Here is a 23,658-nt window from a genome sequence, read left to right as displayed (position 1 = left end):
GGGATGTAGAAAATTCCTAGGGAAAGCCACAACTACCCTGTACAAGGTTAGGGTATATCTCCTGTTTTAATTGTGCTGAATCCTCTTTCAATAAATACTATTTGCTTTCTCTCCTTTTCTTCCAGAGCTATTTAGTTTACACCAGTGCTTCATAAACACAAAAAGACTAAGCAACGAGAATACCAAAAATTTCATTTGGCATTGCCTCTGTGGCTTAAAACAAAAAGGTGGTATGGGGGGGTGTTTAACATGTACTTAATTTTAGAAAAATGTCTAAATCTCATTATCTGAATCTATTAGCCTTCAGAGGAAACTTGAATCCTACGGAAGCATCCCCAAATCCTCTATCTTACCAAATCCAGTGGCTAAGTGTCAGCCCTTGTCCCATGGCAACTCTCAGTAGCATCAGGCAGAGTTGAACACACTTTTTTATTTGCCTTGAAATTCCTTCCTCGAAACCACATTGTTAACACTCTCAAAGTGTTCCTCCTCATTCACTGCTCACTCCTCAGTCACCTTGGTGGCTCCTCATCCTCCCTACTTCTAAATCAAGGTTCTTAACTTTAGTACTGCTGACAGACACTGGGGCTAGATAATTCTTTGTTGTGGAAGGATGTTCTGTGCACTGTACGGTGTTTAGCAGCATCTCTGGCCTCCATGCACTGCTCACCAGGAGCACCTTTTCCTCCTCGCCAGCCAGTTGTGACAACTAAAAATGTCTCCAGACATTGCTAAATGTTGCCTAGCTGAGAACAAGGGCTTTATTTGTTTCAACCCCCCAAAAATCTGTCCTGTGCCCCCTTCCCTTCTCCGTCTTCACTTACTTCCTTGGTCATCTCATTCAACCTCAAGGTTTTAAATACCATCTAAATTCTAGTGACTTCCACATTGATACATCCACCCGGGCCTCTTTCCTGTCTCACACAGGCGCTGACTGCTCACTACACAGCCATTATGCCTCCCAAACTCTTGGTTTTCCCCCTAACCTTGCCCCTTCCTCAGTCTTTCATCAATATGCCCTCTGTTTCTAAGATTAAAAACGTGCTTCATCCTTGGGTCCTCTCTTTCTCTTGCATTCCACATACATCTATTGAATAAGACCTGTTTGCTCTACCACCAAATAGTATCCCAAATCTGACCATTTGGCATCTTGCTAGCACCCAGTCTAAGCACTGTCTACTCTCATCTAACCAACTGAAATAACCTCCCAGTTCTTCTCCCTTCTTCCACGCCTACCCCCTATAATGTTCTCCAAAAGCATCTGTGGGATCTTGTACAAATCTCACACTGTCCCTCAGATCAAAATCCTGCCATGGCTTTCCATCCCAGTTAAAAGACAAAAAAACAAAAAAAAGGCAATTCCTGGCCTTAAAGAACCTCACCTAATCTGACCCCATCCACCTCTTTCCCTCCATCTCCTACCCTCTTCCTTACTCTATGCATTCCTGCCACCTCAACTCTCTTGCTCTTCTAGGAGTTAAGACAACTTCACTCCAGTCTTTGGCATTTATATTGGTATTTCCTCTGCTGGGATTCTGTCTCCCTGATCATCACCTGACCAATTTCTTCATATTGCTCGGGTTTCCACTAAAATATCCTTCCAGCAAAGAAGCCTTCTCTTCACTGTTCCTCTTCCAACATTTTCTTTCTGAAGTATTTTATCTGTAATACCATTACCTGAAATTATGCAATTAATTAGTCTCAGATGAAACTAGGATTAAACAGAAAAAATAGATTTCAGTTTGGATTCCATGTTATTGGGATTGAGGGGCTTCAGTGCAGCATTGGCAAGAAATCTGAGGCCATGTTCAGGCTCAGTGGGAAAGAGTCTTGTGATTAATTAGAAATGCCTTCCTGACATAGGAGTGGTAGGGTGTGTGCCATGTTTTTGCCATCCTGTAACGAAGTCCTCTGATTCTTCTTTTGTCTGCTCATTCTTTGGCAGTACTTACTCATTGGCATCTTCATCAATGGAACAAGAAAACAGAAGAGATATGAAACTCAATCCAATAACTAAATAGTTGCTGCTTTTGTAAAAGTTTTGATGGGGGAGAAACCACATAAGGCTAAAAGATAAGCCGAAACCATCAGTAAATGTGAATCATCTGTGTATCTCCTAACTCCCACAAGTAGAGAAAGGAAATAATGGCATACATACAAGAGAGAAGGAAATGACTTCAAAGATCTGTTTATAAGAGAGTGAGATTATCTTTCTTTGTTCTTCAAGAGAAGAGCTTGAATGATGAAATTATGAGATTACTACTCAGAAGACACTTGAAGAGTCTTTGTCATTCAAAAACATTACTTTTAGTTTTGAATTCCCTAACTCTGCTATGGAATGATTAAGCAGGGACAGGCCTAGAGATACTAAAGATAGAAAAAGAAAACAAGGTGAAAGGATAAAAAAGGTCTCTATATAACAAAACCTTCCCAACCCTCCAAATTCCTCTCCCTACTCTTTAAAAAAGGTCAACTGATAGCCCTTGGCTCCTGACATGTAACTATATCCTGTTCCTCTTTTGATGTTCTCACTGAGAGGGATTTAACTGCTCTTTCCTTGATCCATTAGATGGTCACTTCAAAGGGACTCCAAAGAGGCAGCATTTGCCCAAACAACTCCCCTGTCTTAGTAAATCCAGGCGAAACCCAAAAAGCAATTCATCCTGAATTTCACACATTATTGTCTTTCGCCCCTGTCAGTGACCTCAGCCTACAATATTGATTACCACTCTGCCTCCCAATATGAATCCTTCAGACAATCAATCCTTTCCCAAAAAAGGGAAAGAGTTATCCAGTCTAATGCCCTAAGACCTATGATTAGCCCAAGCAGAAACCAAACAACCTAGCAAACTTGTCATAACTTTAAATCATTTACAACCCATTTCCTACCCCAAAGTCAAGGAGGGAAAGCTCTATAGTCAGTCTAGAGTATCCTTCAAGACTTTATTCAAGATAAAGATGGGTACTCAGTTTAGTAACAAATGTACTAAAACGTTTTATTAAATTAACAAATGTCTCTGACTACTCTAACATGTAAATCAGATTTGTGAGGTCCCTGTAAAGTGATGACATAGAAATCCATGACAGCTTCCATATTTTTCTAAGACTTAGTGGATAAATGGGCAAAGGGCAAATAAGATAAATGACCAATGAGTATGAAGAAATGTTCAACATCACTAGTAATGAGAGAAATGCAGGTCAAAAGAGCAATAAAATACAACATTTCCCCATCAGATCAGAAAGATTAAACCTTGAAAAATATGCAATGTTGGTAAAAGAGCAGGAAAATGGGCAGCCCACTCTAAAAAACTGGACAGTGCCTATCATGTTTACTAAGTTAGCCACAGCACTTCACATGGTACCTGTACACAGCAAGTTCCCACTAAATATTTGCTGAATAAATATATAAAATCAGTGCATGGATACTCTGCTGATGGGAGTCTGCTGAATGAAATTTAGAGGAATAATTTCATAATATTAAAATACAGATAGTAGTTATACTTTTGACACTGTTAATTCTTCTAGGAATCCACTATAAACAAATTCTTTAAAACTACAAGCATACTATGCAAAAATGTTTGTTACATTATTAAAACACTGAAGAATTATAAACAAGCCAAGTGTCCAAAATTAGGTAAATGATAGTAAATAGATGGATAGTTCTCTGGACAGAATAGTTCAAAATAATTAAAATAATATTTATAAAATGTTTGAAAAATGGGAAAAGGTTTATAACCTGTTAAGCCAAAAATTATGTGTTTATAAAGTATAAAATCTTAATAGTAATTTTTCTGTGGGTCATGATAATAGAAAGTTTTCTGTTTTTTCTATCTTTCTAAATCTCTCTATATTTTTCTATAATGGCCATAGAATACTTCTGTAATTTAAAAAAGGTAAAATTCTGTATTAATAGAATAGCAAGATTACTTTCTGAGGAGGATTAATCTGTCACACACCTCAAATAACATACCAATAAGACATGAACCCACAGCCCTCCATGTAGGGTCTTCTTTCCTCTTTTTGATTTTCATGTTTAATTATATTCAAGATAGATTTCCATAAATGGAACAAGCCTTAACTTTAAAATTATTAAATCTCAATTAAAATCCTCCTGCTACTCCTTTAGCCATTTTCTAATTGCTATCAGCGAAGATACAGAGAACTTGTCAGTGTTTTCAGTCAACTAAATTTTCTACATTAAAAATGTTTTTAATGCCTCGGACACACAGTAATTTTTATTAACCTTAATGAAGTTCTAGAAACAACTTCTTTATATTTTCTTAAAGTTGTTTTTGTATAGCACCTGTTTTGTATAGCACCCATGATAATAATTATTCAGAGTAAATGAAATAATACATGTGAATAAGTGCTAGGTAAGTATAAACTGCTATTCAAATGTTAGTTTTAAATTTTTTATAGTATGCCGTTTCTTACCTTATATTTATTTCTGATGGCAAATTTCCCTCCTATTCTATGAACTGTTTCATTTCTGTGTTTTCCATGGTGCTTTGCATAAGCCCTCTACAAATTATACTGATTTTTTTAATGTATGTTGTAAAATGCTCTCAATCCTATACAGGTAATTTAAAATACGAAAAAATTTTAAAGGACCCTGCAAAATGCAAACCAAAACCACAGGGAAATACCACTTCATATCCACTAAGATGGCTAAAATAAAAAAGGCAGATAATAACAAATGTTGGCAAGGATGTGGAGGAATTGGAACTCTTATACATTGCTGGTGGGGATGTAAAATGGTACAACAGCTTTGGAAAACAATCTAGTGTTTCCTCAAATGGTTAAATATAGAATTACGATATGACCCATCAGTTCCACTCCTTAGGTATATATCCAAGAGAAATGAAAACGTATGTCCACACCAAAAGTTGTACACAAATGTACATAGCAACATTATCCATAATAGCCAAAAGGTAGCAACAACCCATATTTCCATGTACTTATAAATAGATCAACAAAATGTGCTACATGTATACAATGGAATATTATTTGGCAACAAAAAGGATAAAACTTGAAAACACTATGCTAAGGGAAAGAAGCCAGTTATAAAAACATCTACTGAATGATTCGATTTTTATAGAAATGTTCAGACAGGAAAATCTACAGAGGTAGAAGGTAACTTAGTGGTTACCAAGGGCTGGAGAGAATTGAGAAACAGTGAGTGATTGCTAATGAGAGTGGTGTTTTTAAGGAGAATAATGAAATATTCAAAAATTGATTGTGGTGATAGTTGCACATCTCTGTGAATATAGCAAGAACTGTTGGATTATACATTTTGTTTTTTTAAATTTCTTTTAAAAAGATTTTATTTATTTATTTAACAGAGAGAGAGAGAGAGAGAGAGAGAGCACAAGCAGGGGGAACGCCTGAGGGAGAGGGAGAAGCAGGCTCTCTGCTGAACAGGGAGCCCGATGTGGAACTCAATCCCAGGACCCTGGGATCATGACCTGAGCGGAAGGCAGACGCTTCACCAACTGAGCCACCCAGGCGCCCCTGGATTATACATTTTAAATGGGTGAACTGTATGGCATGTGTGTTGCATCTCCATAAAGCTGTTTAGTTTAGTTTTTTTTTTTTTAAAGACCCTGTGAGTTAACCATTTCATTTAAGTTGGTAGTATTTATATACTGGTGTAATTTTTTTGGAAAAAACAGCACAGGCAAAATATTCACATCTTTTTACTTCTTATATTTCTACACACTTAAAGAAATTATTTAATAGAAACAAAAAGCTACATGAATAAAGATGCCAACCACAGTATTTTCTATTAGTTTCAACTTGGAAACAATTTAAATGTCTAACAATGGATTAAATATTTTGATTCATCTACATGACGGAAGATTATCATCCTTTAAAATTATAAAACTGTAGTTAGTAAGGTCATATAGAAATATTAAAAAGTTTGAAAAAACCCTAGGTAGGTATAAAAGTATATAAAATATAGGATAAGTAAGTAATTTAAAGATGTTATTTATTTATTTGACAGAGACACAGCGAGAGAGGGAACACAAGCAGGGGGAGTGGGAGAGGGAGAAGCAGGCCTCCTGCGGAGCAGAGAGCCCAATGCGGGGCTTGATCCCTGGACCCTAGGATCGTGACCTGAGCCGAAGGCAGACACGTAACGACTGAGCCACCCAGGCGCCCCAAGTAAGTCATTTAAAACACCTATCTCTGAAAAGAATTGAGGTGGCTGGATTATGAAAGATTTTTGCCATTTTTTTGTTTTGTTTTCTGTAGTAGTTTTCTTATATGATCCTTTTAACTTAAAAAAAATTGTATTTGTTATTGCTCCATTAAACCAGTAGTAAGCACAGCAATCCAATAAAATGAAAAGGTTCCTTGGAGATGCCTAATGAAAGAGCACTGGGTACATATGGGGAAGAATTTCAGGCACCAGTGTTCATTTAAACATCACAAGAACCACTCTGATGATAGCAGAGGCAACAAGGTAGTCACAAAAACTCCATTCATTAAGTGACAGGTAGGTGTTCTACCTGTATATCTGGTACTTTTCTCCCCAGTATCGATCAAGTTCACGGTAACTCACAGGCATTGCTGTTCCATCAATACAAGCTTAAGATATGTCTTTGTTCTTCTAGAGCTCCTACCCAAAAGTTAAGTAAATGCATAATCTTTAATTAATACTTAAGTAATAGGAGTATCCAGACAGATGCCATGGATGTGCTTTGCGGGCAAGTGATGAATGACGATGGCGAGAAGGGAAAGAGCATTCACAGCAGAGCTATACAGATCCTGAGGGCTCCAGCTATTGTGTTCACACTGTCAGAAAGGCTTAGCTTCCACATTTCAGCTGCCCTCAGCAGTGCAGGGGGACAAGGAATGAGTTAAAGGCAGAGAGGTGCTAATAAAAGCTTTCTTATTGGACACTTTGACAAGAGAGAATATGTCTTTATTTTTTCACAGTGCCTCAGCGTGTACAGGGGATGAAGAAACAAAATCCTTATAGATAAAGTATAATCAAAATGTCTAATAGCCCCAAGGCATATGTACCTCTAAATACATTGTTTCAAATGCATTGGTGTAACTTGGATGCCTCACTCCCAAAGCTCAAACTGTGTACTGTGTTATCATTTGTTAATGGATTACTTACTTTCTGACATAGGCTCCTGAAGGGACAGCTGGCTCCTTGACCCAGATTCAATCAACTTCCATGGAGGAGGTAAACAAAATGAGTGTTCCCAGGTATGTGTGACTTAGGTCCGTTACAAAGTCTGAATCATCTGTTGTTTTGAACTATCCAGGCATCTTATCCTTTAATTAGTAGTTAATAAGAATGAAGCAAAACTGTGAAGCCAGTGAAATTTATTTTAAGATCCCTCCAATCTACCCTTTTAAAAGTTTATTGTTTTACAATAATTAAGAAGGATATATGCACCCCGATGTTCAATGCAGCGTTATTTACAATAGCCAAGATATGGAAGCAACCTAACTGTCCACTGATCGATGAATGAAGATGTGGTACATATACACAGTAGTATATTACTCAGCCATGAAAAAGAACGAAGTTTTGCCATCTGTGACATGGATGGACCTAGAGGGTATTATGCTAAGTGAAATAAGGCAGACAAAGAAAGGCAAGGACCATATGATTTCACCTTTATGTGAAATCCAAAAACAAAACAAATGCACAAACAAATCAACAAACAACCAAACAACATTAAAGGAAATAGAAACAGACTCATAAATACAGAGAACAAATGGGGCTGCCAGAAAAAAGTGGGGTGGGAGGATAGGGTAAACAGTGAAGGGGATTAAGAATTACAAATTTCTAGTTATAAAATAAGTAAATCACAGGGATGAAAAGTACATCATAGGGACTATAATCAGTAATGTAATAACTTTGTATGGTGACAGTAACTACATGTATTATGGTGAGCACTTAGTAATGTTCATAATTGTCGAATCACTATGTCGTACACCTGAAACTAACATACTACATGTCAACTATATTTCAATTAAAAAATGAATAAATAAAAATATTCTCAAGTTAAAAAATTGTTTTATTCTTCATTATTTTTTAAAAGATTTTATTTATTTATTTGAGAGAGAGAGAGCACAAGCAGGGGGAGTGGCAGGCAGAGTGAGAGGCAGGCTCCCCCCTGAGCAAGGAGCCCATGTGGGACTCAATCCCAGGACCCCGGGACCATGACCTGAGGGAAAGGCAGATGCTTAACCGACTGAACCACCCAGGGCCCCTTATTCTTCACTATTAAGTTAGAATTTCCTTATATTGAAGATTTAGAAAATGTTTATAAGTAGAAGAAAAAACAATCAGCCATAGCCCCCATATTCAGGGATGACTATTACACTACTTCCTTGGCTTTTGTTCTAGTCTTTCTTCCTTGACATAACTTTTGTTGTCATACTCTAGTCAATACCTGGGCTCCTGCAGAAAATGGAAAAATCACCCTGCATCAATACACTGAGGTACCTTCTACAGCCCACCTCACACCCCAGTTTAAATAGTACCCCTGCCTACATTCTGTTACTCTTCTTCCCCTTCTAGACAGGAGCCCCTCAGAAGAGAGGCTCAGATTCAGTCAAGCACAGATTCGCCATAACACTCTGACCACTGTGTATGTGATTTTTGGTGCTCTATAGCAGAGCCAGCCGCACGGCCAGGTCGGTTCTCCAGCCCTGATTCCTTCCAGACCATCCCCTTATAGTTCAGGTCCCTGGGGTACTACCATATCTCAAAGCAGAACTTGCTTTAACAATAAAACCCTGACCAAAAACTGCGTCTACTGTCCCTTTAATTATTCTCCTTACGCTTTTACCCACAAGAGCGGTGAACCAGATAAACAGCCAACTGCTGGCTCCTTAGTTCAGGAATTGCTCCAAGTTCAGCAATTCCAAGTCTGAGTCAAGCTCTTCCCTTATCAGCTCTCCATGGATGGTCTCCTAAACTGGTTCCCTACCTTCCTGCTCTTTACATAGTCTTGTTCAGAATGTCAACCCGGTTTCCCTCTGAAACTGCTCTGACCTGGAGATCCTATAGGACACCCCTGCTATTGTCTGGCCTTCATCTGCATGCTCTGCAAGTGAGGACAGGAGGCTCCACACCCTCGGTCCAGTCCAGGCCTGTGGGGTATTACTCCTGCGAGCCCCTGCTTGTCCAAAGAGGAAGAATCAAGCAGCCCAGGAAAGTATCCTAAGTATCCTAAGAACCTAACTTCAGGGCAGTGCTATAAGAAGAAATAAGTAGCCTCTCACTTCCTGAACTTAAATATAAATACACAGAAATGAAGATCTGAATGTTTGCTAAGAAATTTTCACGAAAGCATTGAACATGTCATGTGCAGTCAGTGGATTCTCAGAGGCCTGTCTCTGTCACATCTGTTCCTCTTCTGGAACAAGTCACTGTTGGTTCAATCATTTGAATCATCCAGCTGCTTGTTTGTGTACACTACAAGAACACCATGCAAATGTGAGTCTCTCTTTGCCTCATGACCAAAGCACTAAAGATTTCCTTCCCCTGCCACATGATTAACAATGCTCCTTTCTTGGGCGCAGCCAGTAAATAAAAAGGAATGGTTGCTACCATGTCTCACTTGAACTAGAAAGGCTGCCTTTCTCATCACCTGAATGAATGAATGCACACCCCAAGTGCCCATAAAGCACTATAATTAAAAGAAAGAAAATAATCCTACTTTAGCTGATTAATGTAAGGTCTCTCACTTCTGGAAATTATCTCATGCTTCTCCCCTATGTCACCTCTCCATGTTTGACTGCAAAGATGCAAACATTTCTATAGTTAATGTTCAACCAGCCACTGAAGAGTTTAGGACTCAGGTCCCTGAACATACCTCAGAAGGTAGGTGACCTGTGCTCATCTTTAATTCAATGCATGATCAGTGTATTGATTTAACTGGTAATATTTACATGGTCATGAAAACTTCATTTAGCCATTCAGTCAAAATACTGATTAAACACCTAATGTGCCAGGCACTGAACCATGTAATACAAAGGTAACCAAGACAAGTCCTTGCCTTTAAGGAGTCCAGCATCCCCTAGGGAAAACGAAGACGTAAATAAATTTCTTGGACTGTAAGTGTACAAAGGAGAGTAGTAAGGGAATAAATAGCACGGCTACCTAAGGCAGTCCCAAGGGGAGTGGGTGGGGTGGGGTCCGGGACGGGATACTTCTCACCATAAATAATACTTGATACTAGAAGAATGGATGAGAGTTACCTCAGCAAATCAGAAGGGACGTGTACACATAGAAGAACGTGTGTGCTCAACAGATGGCACATGTTTCGATGATAGGACTGGAACGTGGGCTGCTTATGGAGAAGATAGGCGAGGGCCAGGGGGTTAAGGACACTGGATTTCATCCTCAAGTCACAGAAATATTTTGATCAGGGAGAGACTTGATGTCTTGCCAGCCTTCCCTATCACCTCGCCCTTGCCTTTTCAATGCAAATGATTCTCCCACAAGCCAGCCTGCACTGAGCACGAGAAGCCCAGCTGTGGACAGCACCTGCAGCAGGTATTTAGCTGCAAGTGCTTACCAGTGTTCTCTACACCTGTTGTTCTTCCTTACTCCTGCCTCTCAAATCCCTAAATTATCCTCAGCTTCCATATTGCTGTTTCTGGCCATGTTTTTAGTTACCACTTAAGAATTCCCTTTCTGTGCAGCCACTCTGGAAAACAGTATGGAGGTTCCTCAAACAGTTGAAAATAGAGCTACCATACGATCCAGCAATTGCACTACTGGGTATTTACCCCAAAGATACAAATGTAGGAATCTGAAGGGGTACGTGCACCCCAATGTTTATAGCAGCAATGTCCACAATAGCCAAACTGTAGAAAGAGCCAAGATGTCCATCGACAGATGAATGGATAAAGAAGATGTGGTATATATACAGAATGGAATATTATGCAGCCATCAAAAGGAATGAGATCTTGCCATTTGCAACGACGTGGATGGAACTGGAGGGTGTTATGCTGAGTGAAATAAGTCAATTAGAGAAAGACATGTATCACATGATTTCACTGATATGAGGAATTCTTAACCTCAGGAAACAAACTGAGGGTTGCTGGAGTGTTGGGGAGTGGGAGGGATTGGGTGGCTGGGTGATAGACATTGGGGAGGGTATGTGCTATGGTGAGCACTGTGAATTGTACAAGACTGATGAATCACGGATCTGTACTTCTGAAACAAATAATGCAATATATGTTAAGAAAAAAAAAAGAAGAAGATAGCAGGAGGGGAAGAATGAAGGGGAGTAAGTCAGAGGGGGAGACGAACCATTAGAGACGATGGACTCTGAAAAACAAACTGAGGGTTCTAGAGGGGAGGGGGTGGAGGGGATGGGTTAGCCTGGTGATGGGTATTAAAGAGGGCACATTCTGCGTGGAGCACTGGGTGTTATGCACAAACAATGAATCATGGAACACTACATCAAAAACTAATGATGTAATATATGGTGATTAACATAACAATAAAAATTATTTAAAAAAAAGAATTCCCCTTCTGTTTTGTTGCTTCGTTTTTTTTACTCTGTGCGATCTGGTAATTTTATTTATTTTTTTTAAAGTAGGCTCCATGCCCCGCGTGGAGCCCAACCTTGGGGCTTGAACTCGCGACTCTGAGATCAAGACCTAAGCTGAAATTAAGAGCCAGAGGCTTAACCCACTGAGCCACTCCAGATCTGGTGATTTTTAGACCTTAACTTCAGGTTACACTGGCCCTCTACCAGCAGACTCATTTGCATTGCTATTCATTTCAACTAGAGTCTTTCCCACACCAGCTTGCAATAATAGTAACACTAAGTTTTTCAGGTGGCTCTGGGCTGTGTGTTCATTTTCTGAAAGGCATACACAGGAAGACTATAGATCTAATCATAAAAAATAACGATCCCAAATTTCCGCGATGTCCCTTTATGTGTTGTTAGATCTATGATCTTCCTTAGCCCTAGTCACTTGAATCCCTATTTTATAGAAGAAAACCAATGGAGACCTAGGTTAACTCTTTTACTGGAGTTCACCTACAGACTAGGAAGCCAAATTTTCTCTTTCCATATGGTTGGAAAAACCTTCTAGCTATTTCAAAGTATCCTTGGCTCACATTAATTCTCGTTTTACCCAAGGACAAACCACGGAAAAATTTAGATCTGCATTCAGCCTCCCACAAATTACTTCTGCTCACTCTTTAGCACTCCATTCCAACCCCTCCCAGCAAAACTGCCTGTGATAAAGCAGTTGTAGAAGGGAAATTCATACTGCAACCCACACATGGTTATAAGTTGCAAAGATAAATAATACTGGGTATGAATTTTTTTCTTACAAAACATATGCAACAGTGGGAAATGTATAGGCCTCGGAGATTCAGAAAAGGTACTTTACATTCCTTTGAGCAGGTTCTTCATCTATAAAATAGAGCTACTAGAGAGTCCCCAAGAGTTTTGTGAGGATTAAAATATATGAAATATTTAAGGTACTTTATAGAGCTATCAACAAATGCTTGTTAATACTTTTATTTACCATCAATACTACTGCTTTTACTTTTACTATCACAATCAATGAAATATGGCACTAAAGTCAATGACCCACTTTTAAACTGAGCTAATGGATGATCCTGCAGATATTCAAAAATATTCTACTTGAAATTAAAGTTAGTCTCAGATCCAGGCATGTCACATACATATCGAAAGGAAGGGGTAAGTATAATGTAAGGAGAAAATAAAAGATCTAATTTGGGAAAGATTCCAGTAGTCAGAGGGACGGGTCTTTACTAGTAGAGTTTCTGGATGATTACTACAGGAAAAACTGTTTTAACTATTGAGTGTTGGCAAAGAACTTACTCTTCTCCACCAGCTCTAAGCACCCCACAGCCCCCACTAGGAAAGATAGAGAACGAAAACACATCCAGGTGCCACCGCTGGAAGCTACACGCCCTCAGATTCTGGCAATAACAGCACAAGCATTTGTAATTTTCTGCCATAAAGAAGGCAATGCAGAAATCCTGCATTGATGTAAGAGTAATTTAAAATCTGGAAATTAGAGAAACCATAGCTGCATTTTGATAACTGGCATTTTGAGAAATACAGGGGCCAGGAGACTTACAAGGCGCATTCATTTCTGGGAGTATTCTTACTTAACTAGGATATGCTACTGAGCAGCTTCTCCTCCCCCACCAGAATTATTTAACCTTGACAACTGCAGCTAGAAACTATGGATTGAACTCAATGTTTGTTCCTTGCACCTCAATAAATTTGTTGAGTCAACTTCAGAGATAAAAACTAATAGATACAAAAAATTAATAGGTATATGGAATAAGAAATTAAAATTAGTAAGTGTCCTGCTGTGATTCCAATAAGTAAACATTAATTTCTGATATGTGTTTCACCTACATCTACTAAAAAGATGGTTATCATACTGCAAACAGCATTTTTGTACTATTTGGATGAGACAGAAAGGGCAAACTTTATCTCCTTAAAGGAAGAACCACTATAGCAAACAATGGTTGTAAAACATACTCAGGACCATGTAACGAATTAGTGTTTGAACTAGGGACAAAATTCAGATTTACCCTGGACTCAAATGCCTCTTCTTCATCTACTCTAGGCTATTGGAGATGGGATGGATAGTAGAGAAGGGGAATAATACTCACCTCTGTGTTCCTAGAAAGAAAATCTTTGTTTCCTCAAATTGAAATAATGATACAGACGTGTTGTGAATTTGGACAGACTTTTTCTAAACTGATTCTGATTTTGTCATAAAATGAAATCATATGAATTCTGAGCAAATGTGAATACATGCCATGTGTCTCCTTAAGAAATGCTTTTAGATCTCAAAACATAGCTTACAAACTTAAAATTATTTGACTTATTGCCTAATATCCCTCATGGGAAACTTTAGCTTCTTCTGTTTTAATTACTAGTTCCCACTAAGCAATTATAACTTAAGGAATTCTCTCGTTTGCTTTATTAATAACTTTCATCACAGTTTAATACCTACTCTGTTTGGAACCATTGATGATACCCTCTCCAAACAAAGAGATTCTCAAGGGCATACTAAGAAGTCCACCTAAAAGATTAGAACAAACTAGAAAAAGAGAGATTATAGCTTCAAATGAGCACCAGCAAATAGAAAGACATGAGAGAGTAAAAAAATGTCAATGTCTCCCTTAAGGCTGTAATTAATTTATTTTACATAACTTATTTTCCTAGGCAATTTATCTAATTTGAATATAAAGTTAGATGGTGTATACCTCCTTGCCACAAAAACTTGCTTTTTTAAATAGATTTATTTATTGACAGAGAGAGAGAGAGAAGGGGGGGGCAGAGGGAGAGAAGCAGACTCCCTGCTGAGTAGGGAGCCCAACACAAGGGGGCTCATCTGAGATCATGACCTGAGCCAAAACCAAGAATCAAAAAAAAAAAAAAAAAAAAACAAAAACAAAACCAAGAATCAGAGGCTTAACTGACTGAGCCACCCAGGCGCCCCACAAAAAGTTGTTCAATAGGCATGAGGGACAGTTCTTACAGGAAAGAAGAAATCAGAAAATCATTTTCTCTTGCATCCCAGTCATGTCCATATTAGATATTAAATGCAAAGAGTATTATTTAAATGATATCCATACTAAAAATTAGATACAAAGTGTTTTCACCTACTTTGGCCAAATAATAGAGATTAAATATTTCTTGATATTGATATAGCATTTTATTACATCAACCTATCTTTGAAGAACTGCACTGAATCTGTATTTTGAAAATACAGTAAGTCACACTCATACTCCAAAGTCCTTATGATGAAAATGATCTCTTTAATGATTATTCCTAAGCCTTTCTTTACAAAAAAAAAAGATGAATACACTAATCCTTATGGTTTTTTCAACATAATTGAATGAATATATTAATATTCAGATGGTATGATTTTTATAAAATTTGAGATCAGCAGCCCTGCAGCTTACATTTGGAGGACACCTGAACAAACTTGTCATATGCCAAAAAATGACCTTTCACAAAGAATTCTACTTCCATGGTTCAGCCTTTAGAAACCCAGCAAAAGGATGCAAGCATGGGCTTTGGCTTTCAAGCTTACCTTCCTCTGGGGCTACTGACCTCCTGTGTCGGCACTTCCAAATCTTGGGAACTGAAATTGGTTGTCCATGTCTTGGGTTATAGTAATAGCATGCACCCATGGTGCCAAAGGGTGGAGAGCCTGTGGCAAACATGATGGATTCTCAGGACAGCTTGAGAAGAAGGAACGTGTCGAGGACGTATTTCCCCGGCTCCATTGGAGGAGCCAACTGGTATAGTGCCACCTGGGAAGAGACTCCACCACGCAATAATGAGTCAACCCTCCGTATGCACAGTGGGCCAGACAGGTTTCACCACTTTACAGTCCTATGAATGGTAACACTTTTGAAAAAAATACACAATATTCTTTAAGAGCTTCTTTTCATTGTCTTCTTCTTTCAGGGAATAGGAAAAGTGATCACTTTGCTTTTCAAAAGATGTTTTCAATTAAATATAGAAACTTAAACATGTTTTAACTTTCATGTTTTGAATCATCTTTCAAAACCAAGTCCTCTATTCTAAAAACTAATGATTCTATTATATCTGTCTTCAAAATGTGTTTGGGGATTTTATTTCCAGATTTTGAAAGCCAATTTTCTTCCTTGCCCCTATAAAATGACCTCCATCACTATATTCAATCTTGGATGTAAACTTGGACTATGAAAAAACCACTGTATAATTATCTTAATGAGACTTTGTATTTATATTACATCTTTTATCTAAAGAGCTCAAAGCATTTTGCTAACATGATGTTATTAAGCTTCACAACACCCCACTCAAGAATGTGACGGTAAGGGTTATTACTATCAATTTTAATAGGTGGGGAAACTGAGAGATTAGCGATTAAATGATTCAATTTGAGGTCACAATGCTAGCTGAAGGCACAGTTTGATTCAGGACACTGACCTCTCTTTCCAAGGACATACCCAACTGACCAACAGAGAGCTTCATGCTGAAATGAGACCTCGTTTTCAACTTCTCAGGAAAAAAAAAAATCTCTTCTTTGGTTCTAAGGCTTTAAGAAACATAAAAATCAGGCAAACAAAAATTATTTTATGTTCTCAAATTATAGCACATGTGCTGAAGATAGTAGATGGGCTAACTGCGTCACTTTATCCCCCTCCTTACCCTTTTCAAAGGCCACCACTATCTACACATCAATGGATCAGGCCAGATAGTGCTCACACTGTCCATATAGAATGGCTAGCCAGTGCACTTTTTCCTATGCTCCAGGAGGAAAGAGAGGTTCACTGCTGGCAATCCTATGCATGTTCATTGTGAGATATCCAAACAATATGGAATTATACAGTGCAAAAGTGAAAAAAATCTGTCACCACCCCCTGAGGTGACCACTGTTACACATGGGGATGTATGAATACACACATGTAGTGACACAAGACAATATTTTACAGCTTATTCTGATTGCCTTTTTTTTCCCAATATTTTTTGGTCAATGCCCTTAGTCAGTTCATATATATCAACAGCATTCTTTTAACTGATTACATATCCATTTTTATGGATATATGCGTAAGAATATACAGAGATTTATTTTACCCAATCCCCTTTCACTGGGCATTTGGGTATTTCCTTTCTTTTTCTATTATGAACTGCAGTAAATATCCTTGTATGTTTAGCTTTATGTGCTTTTTAAATATTTCTTTTGGATCTACTTCTCATTTTTTACATGATCTAAGACACCTGCTTGTGAAAATACACCTGTTAATCTATGAACTGAGCAGCTGATTGAATTGTGAGCCTACAGCTTTGGTTGGAAAATCAGTTACCCTCTTTTTTCCTATCACTGCCTGGCAGACACTAGCTTGCCTTTATCCATACACCTACAAATGTGAACTGGAAAATATCCCACATGGGACATATGGAAAGATGGCTAAATGATGTGAGAAATCAATACCCACCAATGACACACAGCCCACTTTTCCCAATGCCTTATTTCAACAGAAAAACTAAATCTTGGCCTTTTACCAATAGACAGAGTGGTAGGTCCATGTTTTGGAACAAAAAGCGTTTTACAAGTAAGACTTTGATCATATGCCTAAATCTGAGTTTGAGGATCCTAATGACTGACTATTTTGCACCTCTGTTTCCTCAGACCACTTGGGAGATTCAGTGTCATAGTCAGTTCAACGACATTACAATTTACAGCTTTTTGGACCATGTATAAATTGAGAGCCCCAAATGAGTGCTTTCTTCTCTCATTTTTAGTGGGATTTGCCCTCGTATCACGTTTATGTTCACATGGATATCTTGTGTTGATTATCTTACTTCCCAGTAAAGTACATGGTTGACAAGCATTGCTTTTCTACTTCAAAAACTAAAGAAGGCAAAGAAAGCCAGACTTAGAGCCACAACAAGAAAAGGCTTGACATAACTAACTCCCATTGTTGTTGTTTCTATTAATTTATTCATTTGTTCACTTACCAAATATGTACTGGAAGCAAACAAGGTGAATACCATACAGTTCCTGCTTTCAAGGGGCTGACAGTATAGTCAGGGTCACAAAGAAAATAGGCAAATGAAGAATGATACTCTGAAAGTGCAGGAAAGGGTTCCTGGAGACTTTTATAGCTAATTATGCAGAGAAACGAACAGAAAAAAAACAAACATCTTGCCAGCAGAATGAAGTGCAATGCTTTCAGTCATGTGACACCTACAAGACTTTGAAAATCTTCACCAAAAAAGCAAATAAGCTGAGAAGATTTATTCTTAATCATTCTTGACATATTCCAATTTTCTTTGTTTCTATCCCATCTTAAAATGTTATGTTTGCTAAGTTCAAGTAACCAAGTAACTGTGCTCTTCCAGAAGAAAGTTTTTTTAAAAATCCAGTTATTTATTAACAATTTTCTTCCAAAAAGTGCACACCATCGTGGGAAGGCAAGGTAGTTCAGAATAGGTTTTATATTCATTTTAGACTATGGACATTAGGTTCATTCTTTAAATGCTATCCCACAGCAAGTTTCATGTATGCCTTCTAGGCATCCTGAGTGTATAAAACACAGCAGGATAAACAGTAGGATACATCCTGACATCACCTTCTAATATTAGAATCTAATAGTCACCGATGACATACACAATGTAAGAAAGAGAAACCTTAATATCTGTGTCAAATCCTTAAGTGCTGAACTGATCCATGTTGGCCTGTCCCACTCTAAGTATGCCCCTTTGAAGAGTGGAGAATTAGGGTCTTTGTTCTGTTTGCCGCCATCATCTTGCTATGTAATCTAAAAGGAGGAGGAACTTCTGGGGCGCCTGGGTGGCTCAGTCGGTTAAGCGACTGCCTTCGGCTCAGGTCATGATCCTGGAGTCCTGGGATCGAGTCCCGCATCGGGCTCCCTGCTCGGCGGGGAGTCTGCTTCTTCCTCTGACCGTCCCCTCTCTCATGCTCTCTCTCTCTGTCTCTCATTCTCTCTCTCTCTCAAATAAATAAAAAATAAAATCTTAAAAAAAATAAAAGGAGGAGGAACTTCTTATATCTTATTTCCTACATGTGGGGACAGTAGAAGGTTGGCATAGTACAGGTTATCCAATCTCACTAAAGGAAACTAACATTTATTTAGCATACACTATGTGCCACACATGAACTAAAAGCTTTACAGATGTTGCTCAAAACACCCTGTTAATTAGTTACTATTATTGTCACCTTACAAGTAAAAAGATAGACCAAGAGAAGTTAAATAATCTGCCCATGCTCACACAACTAAATGGGTTTGTAGTATCTCCATAGCCTTTCAACTAAGACTCAAATTTTGGAATCATCTATGATCCTTCTCTTTCTCTTAACACCAAATGGTTGAGCCTTGTGGATCTCTTTGTACAATGCTTTTATATCCACCCTTTTCCTTCCAGCCCCATTTTGAGTTCTCATCAATTTCAGTCATCATCAACTGACCTTCCTTCTTCTAATCTCTTGCCACCCTTCATTCTCCTCTCTGGTTAATCTTCCTGCATCATGGCTGGGATCATATCACTCCTCTGCTCAAAGGTGTTCCATGGCTTTTCATGGTCTATTAAATTAGGTAAACACTCTTTAACCTGGCATTCAAGGCCCCCAACACTATATAGTATACAGATTTGATTCAATCCAAGTTCTTTGAATGAATACATGACATAAAACTAATGCTCACTGTATGTGGCAAGGGTTCCCCAAAGTAGTGTCATAGCATATTAAGTACTGAGCATGTCTTCAAGAGATAAATAATAAGATCTAGAATCTGTCTATCCCAAAAGCAAAAAAATTAAATCTAATATACCTGGGCTGGAGATATGGTGAAGGTTGTTGGTCAAGCAAAGGTAGCTATTTGATGGGATGTGTGCTTTAACACAGACTTAGATTTCCAAGAGATATATGGTCTTCCATGACTCTCTACCCCATTATCAACATATTGCTTCCTCCATTTGGCCTTTTGGTCCCACTGAGATGTAGTTAGAACTCCTTATGTTGCAAGTGACAGAAATCCAGCTAAACTGGCTTAAGCAAAATGGAATTTATTAGCTCATATAATCAAAAAGTCCAAGGTATAGGCATGGCTGGATCTAGGTACTCAAATGATATAAGGAATCTCTCTACATCTTTCAATTCTGCTTTCCCCCAGGAAATCAAAATGAAGCAGGAACCCAGGAACCACTCTCCATAGAATAATTTGGAAATGTGGCCATCCCTGAACCGATCACAGCAGCCAAGTGATGTGAAATCCCATTGCCCAGTCCTGGATCACATGATCACCTCTAGATCCAGGAGATCAGCTACACCCTTACCACATAAAGTGAGAAGGTGAGAGGTGGTTACTCAAAGGAAAAACGGGGTACTATTACCAGACAAAGGGACAAATAATTCCATGTGGTTTGAAAAAGCATTGAAGCCCACTGTTAAAAAGTTCTGATACAAGAAATAAGATGGAGGTGGCAGCAGGGTGCTGGGTGGCTCAGTAGGTTAAGCCTCCGACTCTTGATTTCAGCTCAGGTCATGACCTCAGGGTTGTGAGATCGAGCCCCTTGTTGTTGGGCTCCGTGCTCAGTGGAGCGTCTGCTGGGCAAGGGTTGGATGAAGAGGAAGCAGAAGGACACTGTGGGCAGATGGTCCAACAGAGCAGCACAGGATTCTCAGAAATAATGCAGAGCCTTGAGGCACAGAGTTTGTGCAGGGAAGCAGAGTGTGAGATGAAGCTAGAAAGGAAGCTGGGTACAGGTGGTAGAGAGTCAGTGCCTACCATGTCCAATATTTTTTCAAGACAGGCCAACTCTACATCTGTTCTTATCTGCCGGATATTTATATTATTTGGTATTCAATGTTATCCTATATCAACCTCTAAAACTCATTGAGAAAGTCCCACATATTTAGCTGAAGGTTCTTACACATGTTCTCCTCCTGCAGTAGGCCAGAGAAGGAAAGGAAAGAGGCTGGGCATAGGCTGAGGAGAGAGAGATGTAAGGCCTGGCACATGCCCGGGAGTGGAGGCAGCCTAGCAGACAGGAAGACAGGGCAAAAAGGGAGCAGAGAAGGCTGCAGGCAGGTTGGAGCAGAAACCAGAGACAGAGAGGAAGACAAATTACTAGAACCGCCAATTTGCAGGGCCATGAAACCTGAACTCTTTCTGGATGTGCCTTCCTGGTGACTCCTCTGGCTCTGAGACTTCAGGAAGGATAACTGATACCCATAAAAAAACTGTGGCTGTGTAACTGCAAAGTGGGATAAATGCTTCGTTTTGATTAAAGGCAAAGTGGTTTTTCTGACCAAGACAAACCGTGGCTGTCTACTCTGCAGAGAGGTTGCACACATGGTTACAGGCATGAGGCTGAGGAAAGTGCAAGATGCACGCTGCAGAAAGACACAGTGAGCATTAGGAGCTGGGTGGGGAGAAGCAGACAGAGTCCTGTCCCCAAGCAGCAAGGAGGCAATTTCCCATCCTACCTTCCCTCAAACACAAAGGAGGTCAGACTGGACCTGTTTTCCTTTATGACTATGGTCTCAAAATGAATCAAATGGTTGGTAGATCATCTTTACCCAACCACAGATATCCACTAATTTTCAGGAATGCCATGGTTAATGCTCCCTGGGTTCAACCTGGACCCTACGACCCTCTTCCCAACTCGATTCTGTCTTCACACGGACCATCCACTTAACGACAGTCTCAAGGAATAGACCGGAAGAACTAATAAGTTGAGTTAATAAATAAATCCAGATCCAACTGTAAACAAAACAACAAAAACAGATCACTATTGCTTATTAAATGAAATCCAGGGGTTACTGTCTTTATGAAACTGAACAAAGATTGTTTTAAACACTAGTGAGCTTTTTAAAATAGAAGCCAAGGGGCGCCTGGGTGGCTCAGCCAGTTAAGTATCTGCCTTTGGCTCAGGTCATGATCTCAGGGTCCCGGGATTAAGCCCCCATGCTCAGCGGAGAGTCTGCTTCTCCCTCTCCCTCTGTCCCTCCCCCTGGTTGTGCCCCCCCAAATAAAGAAATAAAATCTTAAAAAAAATAGAAGTCAAATGTGCAAGTGTCCTAAACTACTCAACCAGCATAAAAGTTGAAATTAAAGTATTTTTCTATCTAGCTTCATTCCAACCAAAGTTTCCTTCTCATTTATTTGATCAAAATAGCGCTCTCTGCTCCCCCCACCCCACCCCCACCCCCACAGTGCAACTTCCTCCGCAGGTGGAGGCTATCCAGAGCCCAGGCAATGACTTCAGAAAGCTTTTGTTGTACCGATGCCTGTGCGGACACGGACACTGATGCCGTATCCACTAGCAGTGTCTGTGGAGAAGTAGTTGCAACAAATCCAGGACCCTGTCCCTGGGTCTCCCTGAAGGGTGACAAGGACCAGACAGTGGCTGTGCCACAGAGGGATCCCACCCTTCTGCTCATTCTAGAGGAGGACTGGAGACAGAAGGGGGAAAGACAGCAACAGGACAGGAGACAGACAGAGAAGCAGGTCATGGCAGAATGCCCAGACATGGAGGCAGGTCTGCAGACAGGAAGTAAAGACAGTAAGTGAGATGTAGGCTGTAGGCTTGTTGGAACAGAAACCAGGAACAAGGCAGGGGGAAGAAAGAAGAGGAGAGCTGGTGATGGGACCAGCAGGGAAGTCCAACTGAAGCAAGATGGGGAAACAGAGAAAGCTAATAACTTGACCTGGAAAAAGAGAGTAAGAAGCAGATCTGCAAATGACGAAAGAACATAATTTCTAACCTCCTCAGAGAGAGGCAATGAGAAACTGATCAACTGAACATTTGGCCATGACCATTGCTTAGACAAGACCAGCAACGAGGGCTCTGATTCTTGAAGAATCCTAAAGATTCACTGGCCTCTATCTGTGTTCCCACAGCTTGCTATTTGTTCGATGAGTGAAAATACGCTTTCCAAATCCTAGCAGAATTTATATTCTTATGACGTTTCAAGGTCCACATATAGGACGCCTCAAAGAAGTTACCATGGTCGTTACCCTGAGACATCATATTTTATGTAAAAACATATTTTAAAGCTCAAGTAACACAACTTCCAATGAAAAGAGCAGTTAGGCAATACCATAATGCAATTAGCTACCAGAATTTTGGAGCAAGAAGTGAAATCACTCAGTGAAATCTGGAAATTGTAGGTATAAATAAATGCCTTAAATCTAATCCGTCATTGGGTGCCTGGGTGGCTCAGTCAGTTACGAGTCTGCTTTCAGCTCGGGTTCTAGGATCGAGCCCCACGTTGGGCTCCCTGTTCTTAGGAAGTGTGCTTCTCCCTCTCCTCCCCATTCATGCTCTCTCACTCTCTCTCTCTCAAATAAATAAATAAAATCTTAAACAAATAAATAAATAAATGTCTTTTTTTTTTCAAACAAACAAAAAAAGATTAGTAAACCACTAATCTTAACTGAGCTGAAATAAATCTGAGGCCAGAGTAGCAGTGTGTATAAAGAACCGTCGGGAGATGTTAGAGCTTTGTCAGCACCTGTGCCCTCCCTCATCGCTAAAGTGAGATATTTCTTATTTCCAACATACCTTCCAGCTGACAGGTTAAACTGGCATTTTCTGATGTCTGCTTCATGGCATGCATTATGCTAGACACCCCCGTATGACCTCACCTAGTGTCACAACCATCGACTGCAGTAGGTGTTATTATCCCAATTTTACGGACGAGGAGACTGACGCCAGGCAGCTGGGAACCGGCAGAGCCAGGGTACGGACCAAGGGCTCTTGACTCCGAGTCTGGTGCACATTTTGTGATACCAGACTGCCTCTGCTGTTGAGGCCTCTGGCTGGAAAGGAGTGGGCTAGTATTCAAAAGGTAGGATGCCAGAATGTAAATATTATCTTCTTATTCATCTACAAGCATGGCAAGTACTTCACAATAAAAATATGTATAGTCATGTAATGGACTGAATTATGTTGCTCCAAAATTCATATATTGAAGCCCAAACCCTCAGAATGTGACCGCATTTGGAGATTGGGCCTTTAAAGAAGTGATTACATTTTTTTAAATTAATTAATTAATTTATTTAAGTCATCTCTACACCCAGTGTGGGGCTCGAACTCACAACCCTGAGATGAAGAGTTGCACGCTCTTCTGACTGAAACAGCCAGG

Source organism: Eumetopias jubatus, unplaced genomic scaffold, assembly GCF_037043125.1.
Source record: "Eumetopias jubatus isolate StellerSeaLion01/CBP00866 unplaced genomic scaffold, mEumJub1_p1.0 scaffold_7, whole genome shotgun sequence".
NCBI lineage: Eukaryota > Metazoa > Chordata > Mammalia > Carnivora > Otariidae > Eumetopias > Eumetopias jubatus.
The sequence above is the reverse complement of the archived record's forward strand: the minus strand, read 5'-3'. Positions refer to the sequence as shown.